This window comes from Alligator mississippiensis, chromosome 12 (genome assembly GCF_030867095.1).
Source record: "Alligator mississippiensis isolate rAllMis1 chromosome 12, rAllMis1, whole genome shotgun sequence".
Classification (NCBI taxonomy): Eukaryota; Metazoa; Chordata; order Crocodylia; family Alligatoridae; genus Alligator; species Alligator mississippiensis.
This window is the reverse complement of record NC_081835.1, coordinates 48,787,259-48,806,151: the sequence shown is the minus strand read 5'-3', so window position 1 is coordinate 48,806,151 and position 18,893 is coordinate 48,787,259. Positions and strand designations below refer to the sequence as shown.

At 47.9% G+C, this 18,893-nt stretch overlaps 1 protein-coding gene across 8 annotated transcripts in view; it reads left to right on the top strand.

Annotated features, from left to right (window-relative positions):
• The window catches only part of RGS3 (regulator of G protein signaling 3), a 177,320-nt gene that overhangs the window by 132,710 nt on the left and 25,717 nt on the right, over positions 1 to 18,893 (top strand). The gene's annotated exons all lie outside the window — the stretch shown is intronic.

Below are 18,893 nucleotides of genomic sequence, written 5' to 3'. Positions count from 1 at the left end.
CACTGGTGGCTGGGCACTGGCTCCTGGGAAATAACCTAATACAGTGGGGGCCAACCTTCCCCTGCCCTATCTACTGCTCTGCTTTCTGTTCCCTGTCCTGTTCTTATCCAGTCTGCTGCTCTGCTTTCTATTCTCTGCCCTGATCTCCTCTTTGGGTCTGCTGCTCTTCTCTCTGCTCCCTGACCTTTCTGCCACTGTGCTGTCTGCCCCCTTTCCTATCTGCTGCATGCCATACACAGAGGCTTTTCATGTTGTTTCTGGCACCAGTGCCACAGGTTGTCCAACCCTGATCTAATAGATATAGCCTATGTGGCTCTCACCTTTGGCTGTGGTACCCCAGGAGAAAGATAAAGGATAAATAGGCCTGAAAGACCTCATGCCTCTAAGAATGAGGTCATTGAAAGGATGTGGCTTGAGGGAAACTGCCTAATTTTGGGATGACAGACAACCCAGACTGTCCATCCAGCACACTGCACCAGCAGCCAACAGGAGTCGCATCAGGTCTTTTTCAGCCAGCCAAAACCCCAGCTGTTGCTCAAGTGTGGTAGGAGTTGTGACCCTTTTCTGGCCCATCATGCACTTGCTTACACCAACATCATGCATGCTCTTTGGAGAATCCCTGCTGCACCTTCCCACTTCCCTAAGCTCAGGGCAAAGAACAAAGTTCTGAAACTGAATCTAAGTTTGGGCGTGTGAACAGTAGAGTCTCAGAGTGACTGGATCTGAGAACCACAAGCTGCTTGGACAGGGAGGTAAATATATCAGCTCTTGCTGGCGATGGCTGGCTCTCTGAATCCCAAGGTATGCACATGCTGTACATTAGGGAAGATAATAGATACAGATCCTGGAACAGGCTGTGGGAGGAGAATGCTGTCTCCAGTGTTATTTGTATGTTTTCTTAAGCTGGTTCTAAACTCATCAGGAAACCTGTTCTTCCCCCTCCAGCAATGACCATATTCTGTTTCCCTGGTGCTGTCTAATGCACTCATGTCCGAGTTAGCAGCAGCAAAGATCCCTCACCCGCACTCTGCACTCCACACAGGGTTATGTTTTCTGAACAAGAAGAAAGTGATGCCTCCTGGAGATGAGAATGGCCTGGGGCCATTGCAGTTTCATCCCTGAAGAAGGCATTTCTAAGCCTTTAGGGTTGTTCCTTGTGTGTCCCACAAAGGGCTGGTAAAAGCAAAAGTGAACTAGAGAGCAGTGCGTACCGGTTGGTGGGGGGGAGGGGGGATTGATCAGCATTTGGAGTTATGAGGATCATTTGAATTGGCTGGTTTCTGGCACAGGCTTAACTAGTTTAATCCAATGATGATGTGATTTAATGAAGACAATAAAATCCTGCTTTAGTGCAGTCCTCCCAGCAGAGGGGAGATGCTTGCCACACAAGGGACTGGCACCAGCAGTGGGGCTGTTGCAGTACTTGCCTCTTGCAGCTGTCTGAGTCCTCTCCAAGGTATTTACAGAATCTTCTTTCTTTCTTGCATGCTGGCTAGGCAGAAGTGGGAGGCTGGGCTGGCTGTGCAGCTAGGGAGGATGGCCTCTGCCTTCCTTTTGCTTTTTGCTGCACTGACTTTGTTGTACATATGGTGGCCAGGTGGTGCCTGGAAGCAGTTCAGGAAAAAAGTGGAGTGGTTTTGAATGGCACAGTGGGGGGCTCCAGTTGGGTCCTGCTGGTTTTCTCCAGTTGTCTCCCATCCCCTTTCTCCTGGGCTCTGAGAAGATAGTGGCAGATACTGGTAAGTACCCCAGTATGTGGTGGATATTTCCAGAGTAGGAAGAGGGTTTGACTCCCAAGAGACTGGGGTGGATGGTACCTGAACGCTGGGATGCTGCAGAGGCACCTCTCACTCCAGTCCGTCAACCTGTTCTGGCTGCAGTTCATGGGCAGGGCTGGGGTAGGGCTGTCAGCAGGCTGGAACTGCCAGGCCTCACTGCACTAGTCTTTGCCATTGCCATCCAGCACCACAGCGTTAAGTCTAACCCAAATTCCTCAGTCCTTCCCAGCCATAGAGCTACTGTTTGAGTGGGGCACAGAATCCACAGGAGTGTGCGTTCAATGACAGACTGGGGCTGTTTTACTGAACAAATATTTGCAGCTCCTATGGAAGCAGCATGGCACCATCAGATGCCAGCCCACTGAGGAATGGCAAGGAAGCAAGATAATGGCAGGAAAGGGACACTTAATCAACCAGTGCTCACTCTGTCCTTTGCCAGCCTTACTTAGACCCTAGCATCCCTGAAAAGTAGTGTGGATTGACTGCAGAGAGCTACTGAAAGCAGCTGCTGGGACCTGCTTTATAGTCCCGACTCTCACAGGTTTCCTGTGCAGGATGCTTCACATCCAGTTGTCTTGTCTTGGGATTTGGCTACGTGAAAAAGTTGCCACATGGTAAGTTAGGCTGTAAATCTGAAGTTACTCTGTGGCAATTGCCCATGAGAATGCTTTTACTTTGTAGGACATGTGAGTAACTCGCCTCACTTTCACTAAGGGGGAAACTACTTCCTGCTTTCCACAGGGTCAGAGAGTACATGTGGACAGTTCAGTGGAGTAGCTGACATGCTGTAAATTTGCATCCTAGCTTACTTCACAGTACCTTGTTCCTGTAGGTGTGCCCTGCCCTCAGTTCCCTTTTCCAAATAGGCAAGGCTAATAACAGGTAATGTGCTTGGGGGATGTGGCGGCATTAGGACAAGATTTAAGCAACATCGTTTCAGCAGTATTCTCCTTGTCCAGCTATGGGCCTTGCTCTTGCTTTCTTCCACATTGTGTTGGCTCCCCTTGCTCTGGGCATTAACTGCATGGCAGTGCAATGAGAACTCTGGCCTGAGTCCCTGTGCTAGATCTACAACTTCAAGGTACCTGTTTTCTTGTTCTTCATTGGTGCTCTCTGTATTGACTGTGCATGGTAGTCAGCAGAGGCCTAGTGGTCATAGCGCACTCCCAATGTGATGCCAGAAGTGTGATATTTCATCCCTGAATGAAGCCACTGCATTGTCTTAGTGTGTTGACTAAGTGCCTTGATATGTGCTTTGTTGTCCTACATCAGGGATCTGAACCCTTGAGTATTAAGTGTTCCAGGTGGGCTGGTTCACTCTGTGCGTTTCCACCAGTGTTTCCTGTGTGGCTGGCAGCCTGGGGGACTCTCCTGAGACTGGCATCCCAGTCATTCTGTCTGCCACCCAGATGGAGTGAACAGAGCTCCAGAGATGTGCTTAGGGCCGCAGGCTGATTTCCGTATCTTTTGCAGCCAGGTGGGTCAGAGGATGTTGAACTTGACTGACCCTGTTTATGCTAGAGAGCTGAGGTTGGGATTGTGCTTAATAACAATCTGGGGTTGTCTGGAAGAGACTTCCAGTTTATCAACCCATGCATGTGCATCCGACTTGTCACATATGCATTTCATTAGGTGCATGTGTGTACCTATTTCTATGCCAGTTCTGCCTGTTTCCATGTGTGACTGCATGTGCAAGCATTTCTGTGGGGTATATATATAATGTGCTTTTCCTTGTGTGTGCACATAAATGAGCATTCCTTGTATGTAAGCATTTCTCTATGTGTGCAATTCCCTGTGAACATCTGTAACCATTTTCAGGTGTACACATATATCTGTGCATTTTCCTGTCTGTATGTGTGTAACCATTTTTTCTGTGCATGCATGTGTGTGTATTGCCACCTGGACATGTGTGCACTTACTATAGACACATCATACCAACTATCATGTAGTATTCAGAATGTTTTTTCCTGCAGAGACTGAGCTCTCACTGCTGAAGAAGTGGCTAGCCTGGCACACAAATAAGAGAAGAGATAGGGTTTGCTTTGGGATCAAGACAGATGCTATATAAGGTTGAAAACAATAGTAAGTGCTCCAGGTCATACCTTAAATGCAACTGCTGCTCTAAAACCAAAGCTAGCCTGGACCCCTGGACTTGACTCTGTTCATGGTACTGGCATCAGAGAGAGAGGTAAGATCCTAGGCGTGGTGCCAATACCTTTACAGAAGTTTAAGGCTGAAAGAGACTTTGTGAGATCATTGGGCCCAGCCCCTTATTAAGGTGCAGACAAACGTAATCATTATAAGATACTGTACAACCTGTTGTATCTGCCATGATCTTATAATAATGTTAGTGGAGCAGAACTATGTGACATTGCCCCTGTTTCATTTAGGGTTAAAAGTTACAGCAATTTAACTATAGGAGAATACCGACATTACAGTTAAATTGGAACATCTGAGACATGCTCCAAAAAGAAAGCTACTTCTTCCCTTTTAAAGCAGTTGAAAGTTACATCTGTCCACAGCCTTAGACATCCCCCAACTGCAAACGTTTGAACTGCTACTTGTTCCTCTCCTTGAGCCTTCCTTTCCCTCAAGGAGCTAGCTAAGTTTTATTACTGGTGATGGGGTCAGACCCCTTCCATTTCCCTTTTCTGTCCTCCTGCTTTTCACCCACACTGAGCAGCAAGGGATATTTATGCTCCAGATGTCATCTGCATTAGCTTCTAGCTTTTAGTCCCTGTGCAATTGGCACAACAGGGCCAGGTTATGCAGGTTAGGGATCTGCCTGGACATGGGAGCCAGCTGCCTGGCTTTGGCAGGACTCCCGGTAACATCTCCAAAATTTGCGCCTGAAGGAGGAAATCAGAGGGGAGGTGCAGAGGTCTGAGCAGGTCCTGGATCATGATGAGATTCATGTGCATATTGTACTTGTTGGCCATGTTCTGGATTATGACCAACAGGCCTGGGGCTGTTTTTGCTTGGAGTCCCTCTAAGAGAAGAGCCTGTGTATACTTTGCTCGTGGCACCAGACAGTGCTGGAGGGGAGTGCAGGGCTGTGATAACTAGTCCCAATCAATAGACATTTTCCTGAAAGGTGGGTTTATGGCCAAAATATCTCTCTGTATGGAAGAGTGTTGACCTGTGGCTGAGCCCCCTCTGCTTGGCCCTGGCTTTGCCAGTTGTCAACCATGAGGAGTTGGGATCCATGGTCACGGCCAGTTCAGTGCAAGTGGAGGCAGCTTTCACAGACTGCAGCTTGCTCAGGCCCTTGGCTCCAGCCCCATGGAGGATGCATGTAATGACTAGGGTGCACATGTTCTGGGGCTGGGCTGTGCATCTGTGAGGGCAGCAGGTGTGTGTGAGTTCATGTAAGGGCAGGTTTGTGCCCACCAGCTGGCATGGGCCAGCCTCACTGAACTCATTAGATTTCCTGTTTTGTAACACTACACAGCCAAGTGCTGTGTGCAAGAGGCAGCAGCCAAATTGGTCAGTGGGACACTTCAGGCCCCACTCTGCCACGCTAAGGCAAGGACCATCCTTGCTGTTTCTACTTTGGGCAGCATGTAGAAGGATGACCTGATGCCAGTGTATGGAGGCCAGTTTGAAGCATGCTGGTCTCCCAGCCTTTCCAGGGCTGTAATTGTATTTACATTCAAGTCTTGCTTACTGATACCCAAGCACACTGTGTAATAATAATCAGTGCTGGGCCAGTGAGGAACAGTGAGCTAATGGTAATGACAGCTCTCTGTGCAGAGTGGTAGGTAAACAGCTGAAGTGGAGAGCCTGTTGATAACCATGGTTTAATTCACCAGCCTCTGTGGCAAAGCGCCCATCTGAGTCAATAAAACGTAATGCCAGGAGGAAGTAGATTTAACCAAGGCATTTGAAATCTAGCCTTATGATTAATCATAGGTGAATGCTACCAGGCAGCAGGGCACAGCAAGGAGATGCTGAGCAGTTTACCCAAGTGCAAGTTCACCTTAAATATGTCTTCCACTGGCTCTGCCTGGTTTGAACTGTGCTGTGACTTTAATTCTCCTTGGCCAGCCAGATGCAGTCAGGAGATCCAATAATACAGAAAGCAATGGAATCTGCATTAGCAAATTGGACTTGGGAAGGTTCCAGCTCCCAGTAGGAACTGATGCACAGAATAGTGTCACATGCTTTACTTGTGCTGTGGGCTCGGGCGTGTTCAAAGAGGCCCTTGTCACAACAGTTTGTATGTGCCGGTGTATCTGTGTGCATGCATATCTGTTGCATAGATGTGTTAAATAGAAGGGAACCAGGCACTTCATAGTTTGCATGCATTTCTCCTGTGAGTATGTATATGGTGGTCGTAGCACCACAGTTGGGTTAATTTATGATGGTGGTGGTTGAAAGAGTATGTCAGGCATTGCAACTTTGCCCTCCTTTGAATTTTGTTTGTTGTTTTGAATTCTTCTGCCTTCAGGGGAACTTTAGCTTAAAAAGGTTGTGGGCAGGGAGGCAGTTGCAAAGTGCTTCTGGGGTTAAGGATTTCCTTGTTCAGAGGCATCACACCTTTCTCTGGTTGACAGTAAAGCTGTGGAGTTTCTGTTTAGAGGAACCACAAAAAATTGGTTGCTTGCTTGATGTAGCCCAAGGGCAGGACAAACTGGGTGAGGGGGAGCTGGTGGAAGGGGTCTGAATGTGATGCAGAGATTTGCTTACAGGCACAGTGGTCATCCACTTTTATCAGCAGGTAATAGTGCCTCTGGGGAGCTCTGGCAGAGCCATAAATAGAACATTGGGCACAAAGGAGTGCTGTCTGGGGAGAGGCTTGTGCGTCTTCAACTAGCATTTGACACGGACATTAATAACAGCAGAAGCAGAAGCTGACTGCTGTGCTAGCATCCCATTGAAGCTCCGATGTGGACATACGCAGGGCACAGGAGCTGCTAGTCCTCAGCAGCTGTTGAGCTGCACATTGGAGATTGCTGCAGGTGGAGGTGGACATTGCTCACTCAGCTTCGAGCAGCGGGATTCAGCTCCCTCAGAAAGAACAGATTGGTATGTGTTCCCTTTAAAGTTCATAGCATGTGCTTGTGCATTTGATTTGCTGTAAGCCAGCTGTATTGCGAAGAGGCAGCATGTACCCAGAGTTTGGAGGAGTGTGGTCTCTAAGTCAGAAGGTATCTCTTATGTTTTCAGTACTGCTGCTCTCTGGACCCCTGCTCTGGTTCTGACAGGAGAACTGGGTCTGTCTCACTGCTTCTGCGTGAAAAGATGCTGTAAAGGTACTTTTTTTCCAGAGAATGAATAAAGAATAGCTGTAGCAGGAAGGTGAGAAATGAGCCTGCGTGTGTAGAGAGCGAGTCTGTTCATAGTTTCCTCACAAGCGCTGCTCAGCAGAGGTGCTGGGCTTTTCCTGCTTGCTGTGTTGGGAGGCATTGTCCCTGGGAAGGAGTGACATGAACTCTGTGCTGTAGACAATGGGCGTTCTGCTGCCAGAGTGGGAAGTTGCTTTGCAAGGAGCACAGCTGTGGCACTGCGTTATCCAGCTCGCTGCACTGCTCTATCCAGTCACAAAACTTTGTGTGCATGAGAGACAGCAGCAGGATTTGAACCGGCAAATCTAGCAGACCCCCACGGAAAGGAGTTCTGCTGATGCTGACTGATGCTTTCACAAGGCTGATGTAGTTTTGCCTTCTTGCATGAATTCCTCTGAGGTATAACAGTTTGTGCTGTGAGGTATCCAACCAGTCCAGGTCCATGTGTCCTGTAAAGTCCAGCCATATGTGCTGAGCCATCTGCCTCAGTGCGCCTGGCCAAAAACCAAGCCTCAGATGCCTCTCCAGGGGCACCAACTTCTGGCCGACCCCCTTCCTGGAGCACACCCGCAAGCCTGGGGTAACTGCCACCACCACCCGGGGTTGGATTGTTGTTCGGGCCCTGTGCCCTCTGGGGTACATAGGCCTTATAGACCTAGAGGGTGCTTGACCCACTGTGAGATCTTGGGGTGCCTCCTTTAACCGGAAGCACAGGAAGTAGTCTCCCTTAGCCAGCTGAGGCACAGGAATTAAAAGGCATGCCCAATCCCTCTCCAGCATATACCACAAAGCTGGTTATAGTGGATAGCTGTATTGGCTAGAGAGGGTAGGCTTGGGGGAGAAGTACAAGTCAGAAAAGTATCAAAAGAATATCTCTGAGCAAACAGAAGTGGCTTGGTAGCCGTTTGACACGCTTCTAGAACACTGTTCCTGGCTAAACTTCAGGTAAGTTACTCGCATGTTCATCTGGAGTCTGAAAGAGCTCCAGAGGTCGTGTGCTTGCTCCATGTTTCCAAATATGTCTCCTCCCCTTTCCTCATGGGGACCCTTTTATACACCTGTTGTGACCTCATCACTAAGTTCCCACCAGAAGCAGCCCCATTGGCTGCTGCCCGGTGCTTCCCAAGGACATCACCTTCCCAGGTGTGGGGACTAGTCACATGACCTGCAGTGGGGGGGAAAATGAGACAAGGGGAGCAGGTCCCCCCACCTTCAGGAATGTCTCCAGCCCAGGTCACAACTCAGGGGTGACTGAAACAGATGGTGGCAGGGGTGATGCATAGGGGCTGCATGTGCACCCCCTGAGTGTGGCAAAAAGGCACTGCCGACAGTGTTGGATGGTCACTGCTCGCCACCCTGCTGCTGACACTGATGACAATGTCTGCAGGCAGTCAGCAATCCCCGCTGGCCACTGCTGCCACTGCCAGCAGTGCCTGTGGGTGATCGCTGACCCCTGGTCGGCGCTCGCCACCCCCCACCCCCATGCTGCCAACAGTGCTGGTGGTGTCTGCGGGAGCTCCCCGCTCACCGCTGCTGCACTCCCACCACCACCGGCGTAGCCGTGTCCCCCAGCTGCCGGGGGCACGCGCTGTTCATGGATGGTGGAGAAGCTGTCTGCTTGCAGCAGTGAGGCAGACTGGGAGGTGACTCCTCCACACCCTGCATGTCTCATAAGCATGCACCTCAGGTCGCATGGCAGTTTATCAGTATTATGTGGACACAGTGTTTCATTGCAAATATAGAAACACAGGAATAGAAGGGGCCTCTTGGGTCATGGAGTCCAACCCTTCTGCTACTGCAGTGTCACAGAATACCTGGAGCTGCCTCTGCCCTGAGCTTCCTGCCTCTATTTTCTTTTTTTTAAGGTCATGTCTCAGGGAAGTTGCATCTCTAGAACAGCAGGGGATGTTTGCAGTGCTGGGAGATGAGAGTCAGCTCCCTTACAGGTGAACAAACAGACTGTTCGATTGATCATCTCACCGTCCACCCAGTCTGGAGATCACCAGCTTTGTGATCATCTCTGCCAGACAGGGCAGGACTTTGGTAGGACCTTGCAATTAGATGCCCAGACCGCAGGCTTGGAGCCTGGCTGTTCTCAAAGCAGGTGCCTCAGGTGAGAGATGCAGAGGTAATACAAAGATTAAAACCAGTTGCCATGGCTACAAGAGGGCAATATGCTGAGATCAAAAAGAAAATGCCAGAGATGGTCATAGAGGCTTGGGACTCTTCAATACCTAGAGAATGAATGGCAGTAGGGTTAGATTAAGCCTCTGATTTCTGGCAAGTAGCACAAGGCCACATGACAGGGGCTAGAGCACTGGCCTCTTGGAGACCTAGTTCCCAGGCAGCTGAGGTCACAGGTATCAAGAGGATGGGACATCAGCAAATTTACCTCCTAATATGGCAGCATTTGCACTGTGCCTCCACTGTGAGGAGGGGACTGGCTGAGTTGAGGAAGAGGATGGTGTCTGTTGTGTGCTTGGCTCATGTTTATCAGCAAACAACCCCTAAATCCACAGAAAGAGAGAGAGAGAGAGACTCCATATCCCACTTCTGAGAGGTGGAATGTAACATGTAGTTAACAGGGACTCATGTCAGTACCTTTCATACACTCCCCTTGCTCTCCTGTGCAAAAGTGCACAACTGTACACTCCCACTCACAAAACCATGCGAGATGTCCTTGCCCGTGACCTTAACATAGATCCTCCAGCAAGACCTGGGAGTGCTGACTGCTCGGGAAGGGTTTGTTGCTTTTTGGCTTCTGCCGTTTCCAAGAGGCCATCATGATGGGAAAAGCGATTATTCTACAGTTAAACAAACAGGCTTATTTATGGTTCACTTCTAGAGAGTCTGCAGTTTGGTCCTTTTAAAAGCATGGAGCATGGTCACTGCAGCAGCAAGGTCTGTGTGATACCCTGTTAAGACTTCATTTCTCCAGGGTCATCAATTGAGGCTGACACTAATAGGTAAATGGGATTATTTCAGGCTACTGACATAGGATCATTTCCTCCTTCAAAAGACTTTATCTCCTTCCAAGGCTTGGAGACATTTTGAACCACGTTCTTTTCAGCTAGATATGAGTGGTCACAACAGCACCTGTGTTTTCTAGCTGATCTAGGGATAAGAAAAGCCTGCATACTGCACTGTCAGTTCCTGCTGTCTTAGATTATATGGCAGAGGGTGGTGTTGCTGTTACATCAATTGTCCTTTATCTGTTCTTTATCCATTATTCATAGGTTTAATCCTTAAGCAGAGAGCCGGTGTGAAACCCCACTGGTGTAAGCTGTAGGCCTGGTCTCTTTGCCCTATGGTACATCTCCCCCTCTAACCTTGGAACCAATTACCAGTATGCACCAGGACAGTGATTGAACTGTGCCAGTGAAGTCCAGTTCTTTTGTAGCTAAGCCTCAAGAGAACCTGAGACCATTTCACTCCATGAACTATTTTGAGATTTAAATTTTTTGTTCCCAAAGTTTGGACCAAGACCACTGTAACCCAGGCGGTATTCCAAGAGGTAGCCCCTCTCCAATTGAAGGGATCAAAGCAGAAGCACAAGTGCTGTGGGAGGTGTAGGGACTCTCCTCCCCCTATAGAGCAGAGCCAGACCACCAATGGGGACTTAACCACATACCTTTTAATGAGAGAACAGTACTGGGAACATAACCAGTATAAACCAGGGGGTATAGGGGATTCTACAATGCCCTGAGGGGGCAGGATTCAATAAAGGTTAGACACTTACAGTCATAGACATATTCATCCAGTTGACACATGACAGGGCTAACCAAAATACAAAACACAAACAGCAGAACAAACAATACTGGTTGGTGAAATATAAAAGGCACAAAATACAAAATGTCAAATAACAAGGAATAGGTACCTGGAGGTGGAGAAAACACAATGACCCCTTTCCACTGCAACAAGAATTTCTCTCTTACTTCACTCACCCCAACTGGGACTCAAACTCAGATCTCCCATGTGGTAGGCAGAAGCACCACCACACAGCTACCAGTGCTGATACTGTGCTAAGCTGCTAGGGGTCTTGACCCTCCAGGAGCCCCAGCCTTATGTGGAGCTGCCTGGCCTCTTGCTGGAGGAGCTGGAAGCAGAGCTAGAAACCTCTCAGGTCACTGCTCAGATCCCTGCTGGAGCTGGGGAGCCTCTCCTACAGGCCACAACCTTTCCTAGGGGATCCTGGAGCCCAGCAGGGAGCCTCTCCTGCCGGCTGCATGCTGCGCTGCTGAGGATCCAACTGCTGCCTGCAGGTCCCACTCCTTCAGGCTCTTCTGGGGCAACTGCTCCCGCCCTGCTGGCCCAGCTCTTTGAAACTCCTTCCTTGTGGTCCCTTGCTGGTCTCTTTCTTGAGTCAGCTGCACTGCCCCTTTTATCCCCCTCCAGGTGACCTAAGGGGCCAATCAGGGGACATGAAGGGTGAGTCTTTGGGGCCTGATTGGTAAGGAAAGGGAATCCCAAGTCCTCCAATCATCTTTTACCCCTTCAAAACCCCTGGGCTAAGTCACTAGCAGCTAGCCCGTCATACCACATTTGGGACTGTTGGGATTTCCCGTGACACGGGAGTTCCATTTTCTACCCTGTTTTCCAGTGTTCAGCTGTACTATTGACACCCCCCATCCCCAGACTTTCACTGTCCATCTTACAGCTGCAGGGCTGGCATCTTTCAAAAGCTCCCCCTAGATGAGCCTGCTCGTTCTCTTAGAGCTAAGCCTTGGAATGAGCAAGTCCTTGGAAAAGAGCAGATCTTTTGATGTCCCCTCATCCCTGGGGGCTAGTTAAGACCATCTCCAGCATCACTTGTCTAGGGTTTGAACGTGCGTATACTTGGGATAGGAAGTTAGATTTGCTTTGTGGTAGCTCAGGAAGATCATTAAGGCCTGTCTGTGCTTTCCTTTTCCAATTTCTAAGGGGCCATTTGTGAGTGTCTATCCCCAAGGGCTGTCAGTGGGCTGGTTGTAGCAGCGGACCAAGAGGAATTGCTGTAGCAATGTGTCTCTAAAAGCTTTTTGTACTGAATGAAGCTATAGCTTATATTCACTAATCAGCTTTTAAACAACACAGGGTGTTGTGGTTGCCCCTCATTTGGTAAGCCAAGCAAAGCTCATGCCCAAGGAGGTTGTGCATCTAGGCAGCAGAGTCAGAGTGAGTTAGCCAGAGAAAAGGGGATCATTCCATAAGAGACAGGCAGCCAAACTGGCTCAGAAATCCTTGACTGGCCTTAATTAGATGTAGAAAAATAGGTAGCCATCTTTATCTGAAGTCAGTAGAAGGCAGGGTAGATTTGCATCTCACAGACTAACTAAACTATTCATATAGTTCTGCTCCATACATCAATACCCTAAAAAGTTAGTATTTTGATTATGACTGACAACATAATATATGTCTGATATATATCTTAGTTAGTCTGTAAGATGCAAATCTACCCTACCTTCTACATGACTTCAGATATATATAGTAGAAGCATTCATGAGCTGAAGCTCACTTCATCAAACATAATCAAAATGCTAAATTTTTAGAGTATTTATGTATGAAAAGCCAGCAAGTCCTGACAGGACCCTACACCATTTAACTTTGCCTGTGTGGGGATAGCAATAGACACTGATCACGCTTGTCTAATGCCATTGCCAATTTTTTACTTCTGTTCATATGGATCCTTACTGGACTTCCAGTAGCCCTCTGGATCTGGAGAATGGTGGATATCACTTTGGACAACAAGACCAAGTGAGTGGTGAAGTAAGTGAGTCCTCAGAGGGACTCCTCAGAGCAGAGATCGAGGGTCTTTAAACACATAGAATTTGCTGAGTGTTCCCCCAGTGCTGCTGTTGTGTTGTCACATCAGACTGCTCTGTGGGATGGAGCAGTTGCTGTACCGGGGAAGACGAAAAAGGCTAGGACTCTCCAGTTTGGAAAGGAGAAGTTTGAGAGGGGGTATGATAGAGATTTATAAAATCATGAAGGGTATGGACAAAGTGATTAGGGAACTGTTATTCACCAAGTGCCAAAATACTAGAACTAGGGGGCACCCAATGCAATTGGTGGGAAACAAGTTTAACACTAACCAGAAAAAGTACATTTTTATATAGCATGTAGTTAACTTGTGGAACTCATTACCAACAGGGGTTGTAGAAGCTGATAGTATAGTTAGGTTCAAAAAGAGACTAGATAGATTCATATCTGATAGATCCATTACTAGCTATTAAATAGAACAGAGGTGTTTCCTTTCCTATCTCTAAAACAATGATAGTGGATGTCAGGAGGGGTATGACAAGGGGTAGATCACTCTAGGTACATACCTGGGTTCAGAGTGCTTTCCCTTTAAAGTATCCATTTCTGCCACTGTTGGAGACAGGATACTGGATTAGATGGACCATTGGTCTGACTCAATATAGCATTTATATTCTTAAATTCTTCTGGCCTCCATATCTCTTATGGAGGTTCACAGCTTCAGGGATGAGTAAGATGGGCACAGTTAAGGTGGTGGGATGTAGTCTTAGGAGCATGTCCTTTTTTGTGCATTTACCTCAGCCCTGAATGTCTTGGTTGTCTAATGGCGTGTACTGTGGGATGTTTTTCTTGGTTTGAAGAAAACTATTGGTGCAAAGGGATAAGATTGCTGCTAAGCAACAACTCTGTCTGTCAATATTTTGCAAGTGAATATTAGCCCTAGCAACTCAAATATTCAGAAGTCAGGAGTTGAGATAGTCCAGTCATGATGTTGTCTTAAAAATTATGCTTTTTCTTTAAATGTAAGGCTGTCTGTATTTTTGAAGGCAGGTTGAACTAGAGTCTCCAGAACAAGGAAACATACTGTTTTAAGCTGAAAGCTGAAACTCTTGTATAATCATCTGACTCCAGGATCTGGGTCTTTAAGTGAAGCATCAAACAGTGTGAGATTCAGGAGAAGATCATGGTAGTTGGCAACACCGGCACATACCAAACGATTTCTCCTGCTTGCTTGCCCCTGTGCAATAGGTGGGGTTCTTGTATGTCTCCTTCCTGTCCCTTCACCTCTTCTCTCCTCTCCAGCAGTCTTGAGCAGTATGTTTCTGAATGGCAGCACTTCACTGATCTTTTGTACAAACCAGTGCATTGGCCAAATGGCAGATCTTCCCTTTTATCCTCAGAAGTGCCTGAGCACATTCGTCTGCTATTCAGGCACTGATTTCACAGGACTTGCATCCTTTACTGGATATCAGACAACTGCAAGCTAGTGAGGAGGGTAGTGCTGTAATTACTCTCATTACAACAAGGCTGGAGGAATTTTGGATGCATTAACAAGATTGGACTTGGTTGTTGAAGTTTGTTCTGCTAGCGTCAGAGCAGGAATACATTGCAGAGAAACCTGATCAAATTACAGGGTGAATGGCTGAAGGGAATGCGGCAGTTGTCCTGTATCTGGACTTCAGGAAAACCTTTGCCGCAGCGTGTCAGAAGAACACGTTCAGACTGTCTGGAGATCCAGAGACAAAGGACAATTTAAACAGAGCTGTACCAGTCTCAGGGCTCCAGGAACTGAAGGAAAGACATCTGACCCTGCTGGTTTGCAGATGACGTGAATTGCAGATGACATGACCCTTTGCATTTAAATTACTTTATTCCCTTCTATTTAGTAGCCCTGCTCTCTGCAAGTTCATTCTTAGCATCTGACTAAGTAGGCCTTTGCCTATCAAAGCTTATGCCTCTCTGAATGAATTAGTCTTTAAGGTGCCACCCAGCCCTGCCTTCTGCAGGCTTGGAAAGCTTTGCCTAAATCTGGAGGGGCCAGCAAGGATACAAAAGGGCTGGGAAAAGTGAGACAGTGTCATGTTATGTGGTTCACCTGAAGGATGCTACCGGGTAGTGGGGGGAGGGGAGTGGAGAGGAAAAATCAGGGGTTTAACAGAGTAGGTAGGACTTGGAGAGGATCAATGCAGAGCTGCTTTGGCAGATGGGAGACAGCAAGCTGTTTATAACTTTGTTAGCTTATCCCCCACAGGCACCAGATAGCTCCCAGCTTATTCTGGATCTCTGAAGAGCTGAACCCAGTGACCAAAGAGAAAGGATCAGTATCCCATTTCCAGTTTTGTGAATAGGTTAGACAATGGATTTGTATAGGATGGTTTGGATAGGGATGTCCCTGCCTTAGGCAGGGGGCTGAACTAGATGATTTCTGGAAGTCCTTTCCAGCCCCACTTTTATGATTTCCCTCCTTCCAGGCAGGCTGAGTTTTAGCAGGCTTCTCCTTGTGGGGTCCTACCCAGTTCTGTTGTGAACACTTATGGCTGGGACTTGAACTTCAGAGTCCTGCTGTTGGTTTTAGCTGGGGATCAACCAACCTGCCCTGTGGCTCTGGAGGGAGTCTCTCTGTTCATATCCTGCACACTGGAGAAGAGTAGCAGGTTCTTTGATTGAATTTGCACAGAGATTTAATTTAATCCAAAACTGTTTCTCATCTTAAAGGAGCTTGTTCATTTCCTGTTGGCCCTTATCTGATACAGGCAACCAGCTATATTAAATGTAAGGATGGCTGGGATAGACAACCTTCGGAAGGTGTGTCTTTACGATGGTTGTTGTGCATCAGAGACAAAGAGCTCGAATAGATTTTTCTGTAATTATTTCATGAAATAATAATACTAATAAGGATTAAGATATAAATAATACAGGAATATCATAAATAATACATAAGCCAGCCTAACTGCTGGGCACATGAAACTAGATGAAGCAAGATTGGAATCATACAATATTTCCACCAGAAATTGTTTTGGGGGGTGGAGAGGAACAAGGGAATGAAATAGTTTGTGGAACTGGGAATCTGTTATGGAGCATTTTAGGTCACTAATTTTAATCCAGCTCAGGTCAGCTCTATCAAAAGCAGCTGTTTAGAGTTTGGTCCAGTATCACAGATGGCTCTCTGTCTGCCAGTCCTGGCAGAGAGGCAAAGGATGGGGTGAGACTGGTAAACTGCTCTTACCTAAAAACTGGGCTCACTTAGGTGGGGACTGGCACATTTTCTGGGATACCCACTTTGTGAGAGGATTTCTCCCTTCAGAGCTTTGGGGTAGAGTTTCAGATCCTGCCAAATGCCCTCCATGCATACAGCCTGACAGATCATGTATTGCAGGGCCTTTGGTTGGTTTGTTGCTGGGGCCAGGTATTGAACATCACTGCCTCCTGCCAGCATGCTGCACAGTAGAGAAGCAAAAAGGCACAGCAGGGTAGAGGATTTGGAGTGCAGTGATCTACATGTCCCCAGCTTGACCAGCCCTCCTCCACTGACATTTAGCATGAGAATCTTCATTTTTTAATGAATTTTCATATTGAGAACTGAGCTGTTGCCTGCTCCCTCTTGCTTCCCAGTAACCCAGCTGACTGGGCCAGGGGATGGGAAGTGATACAAACCCATTCACTGAAAGGAGCATGACCCTTAAGACATTTCCCAAAATGAAAGGCTTTTCTTGTGCAATGTTATTCCTTCTGGCTAAAAGTCAGGGACAAAGCCAGGAATTCTGTCTTGTGCATGACCATGTGGCCATCATTGTGGGGTTAGGATGCAACATGGGTGTCCAAAGCCAGCATCTTTACCAGCCATCCTTGCCTAATTCCTTAATCCAGCACCAAGGAATCCTACACAGTGGAGAGAACCCAGTCACAGTGTCAGGAATGCCACATGCTCCCACAACCAGCAAGTCAGTAGAGGCTGAATGTGCTCAGCCTCTCAGAATTAGGCCTGAAGACTTTTAGGGAAGAAACTAAGCTTTAAGGACAGCTGTTCTGTTCAGGACCAGTCCTTCCTTTGTTATGTCTTCCCTTGCATCCCCAAATATTCCCTGCCTAGTGTCTCTGTGACCTCTCACCAAGGCTGTAGCTACTTTAGAATAGGGCTATTGCCCTTCTAGAGTTCCCCCAAGCTTCCCACCATTGTAAGGGGTTTGGTAGCCCTTTGCTTGCAAAATGACCCTGAGGGTAGGGCCTGTGGTGTGCTGGATTCAGAGATTCACAGAAATTTAGGGCTGGAAGGAAGGGACCTCGTGAGATCATTGGGTCCAGCCCCCTGTTCTGGGCAGGAAAGACTGCTGGGGTCAAATAACCCCAGCAAGGTATGCAGCCAGTCTCTTTTTTGAAGATTTCCAGGGTAGGTAGAAGGGCACATTTATTGCAGGGCCCCTATGCAAAAGGGCACAACTGTTCTAGAGCAGGCCCTTTTCCTGAGTTGTGCTGAGGTGCGCTTTGAAGCATTACCCAGCACTGGCATTAGTTTAATTTCTGCTTGGCCTCCTGTAGTTCACACACACAATCCAATGGCAAGTGATAATCTATGCAAACTGGATCTGCTGGAAGAAGGAGCACTTAGCAGCCAGTTTGTCATCTCTGTGGGGAGAACTTAAAGCCAGGGTGATTTCCATAGGGTTGGCTAATGCCTTCTCTGAGGAGACTGCTGCCACTTGGCATGGTTTCAGGAGCTGATTTATGGAAGCCTGAGGAATAAATCTGAAGACTTCTCTATGAAACCTGCCTCTCATCAGTGGCTGATTGGCTTCCTCTCCTGACTTCATGCATTTCCCATCACACCCAAAAAGGGAAGCATGGCAATATAGGCTGCTGCTTCTTGTGCTAACTGGGGTACTTTGAACACAGCCTGGATTTTCCGCACCAGTTTAGAGCCAAGCAGGAGTCTGGGCCTTTCCCATGTAAAGCTTCCCAAAGCTCCTGTGAAACGTACCAATGAAAGGCTGCGGAGGCTTCAGGCAAAGGGGAAATGTGCGTATGCATGTGGCACGTGTGTTTTCATAGATGCATGCATCTCGGGGTCAGTGCCAGCTTGGTGGTTGGGAGGAGCTGGAACTAGAGGGTCATTTTTCTTGTGCATAGAGAATGACTAGAGAAGCAAACCTGGTTTATATAGCAGGTGTGGGGAGCTCCATGGTGGGGGACGCTGCAGAGTGTGCTCACTCCCTGTGGCACCCTTTGCCCACATGGTCTCCAGAGCTCTGTTGTCAGTAGGGTGGAACATAGCGTAGTAACATCTGGCCCCAAGGGCAGCTGTGATGCACCCTGGTGGCCATGCAACCACACTCCATTTTCTTGGGGTACCCTCCCTTTTACCTTGCCTGCCATATCTCGATGAAATTTCTATAGAGCTTAAGGAGGCTTCCCCAGGGTCCCACAGTGAGCGTCTAGTTTACCTTAGCCTTGGCCTTTGGGTGCTAAGTTGTGGCCCTCCTTACTCCATTAGCATGTCAGGGCACCAGTCATCTTATGGGTGGTATTCATAGACTTGATCCTCCCCTGTAGCCATGCTCATACCCCATAGGTAGTATTTGGTACCGCTTTGGAAGGGCTCCCTAGCCCTAGTGCAACACTTGGACCTGTCAGGCCTCAAACCTTTGTTACAGCTTCAGCCTTCCCAGCTTTGGCTCCTTTTCTCTGTCTGTGCTCCCTCCTCCTCGGTCCACTGCTTTAGCCCTTGGACTCAGTGCCCTGGTCTCATCCTTCTTGGGCTGCTCAGACTCTGGGGCCCCTGACCCAGGCAATGCTGCTCACATGCCTCTCAGTCCCCTTCTGGTCTCTCACCTTTGCAAACCTCTATGCTAGGTGCCTCTCAGGCACTCCTATGGCCTTCATGCCACCCCATAACCACAGCCCAGTATCAAATTTAAACATAACACAAATATAAGCAAGTTGATTCCAAATTAAGGTTCCCCCCAACTCTGGGCCAATGCCATAAAATAGGCCAGACAAGGTTCTTTGGGTAAATCTGGTATCTTTTATCAGACCAGCTTAGATAGTTGGAAAAAAAAATTTTGCAAGCTTTTGGTCACAAACACCGTTTGTCAAG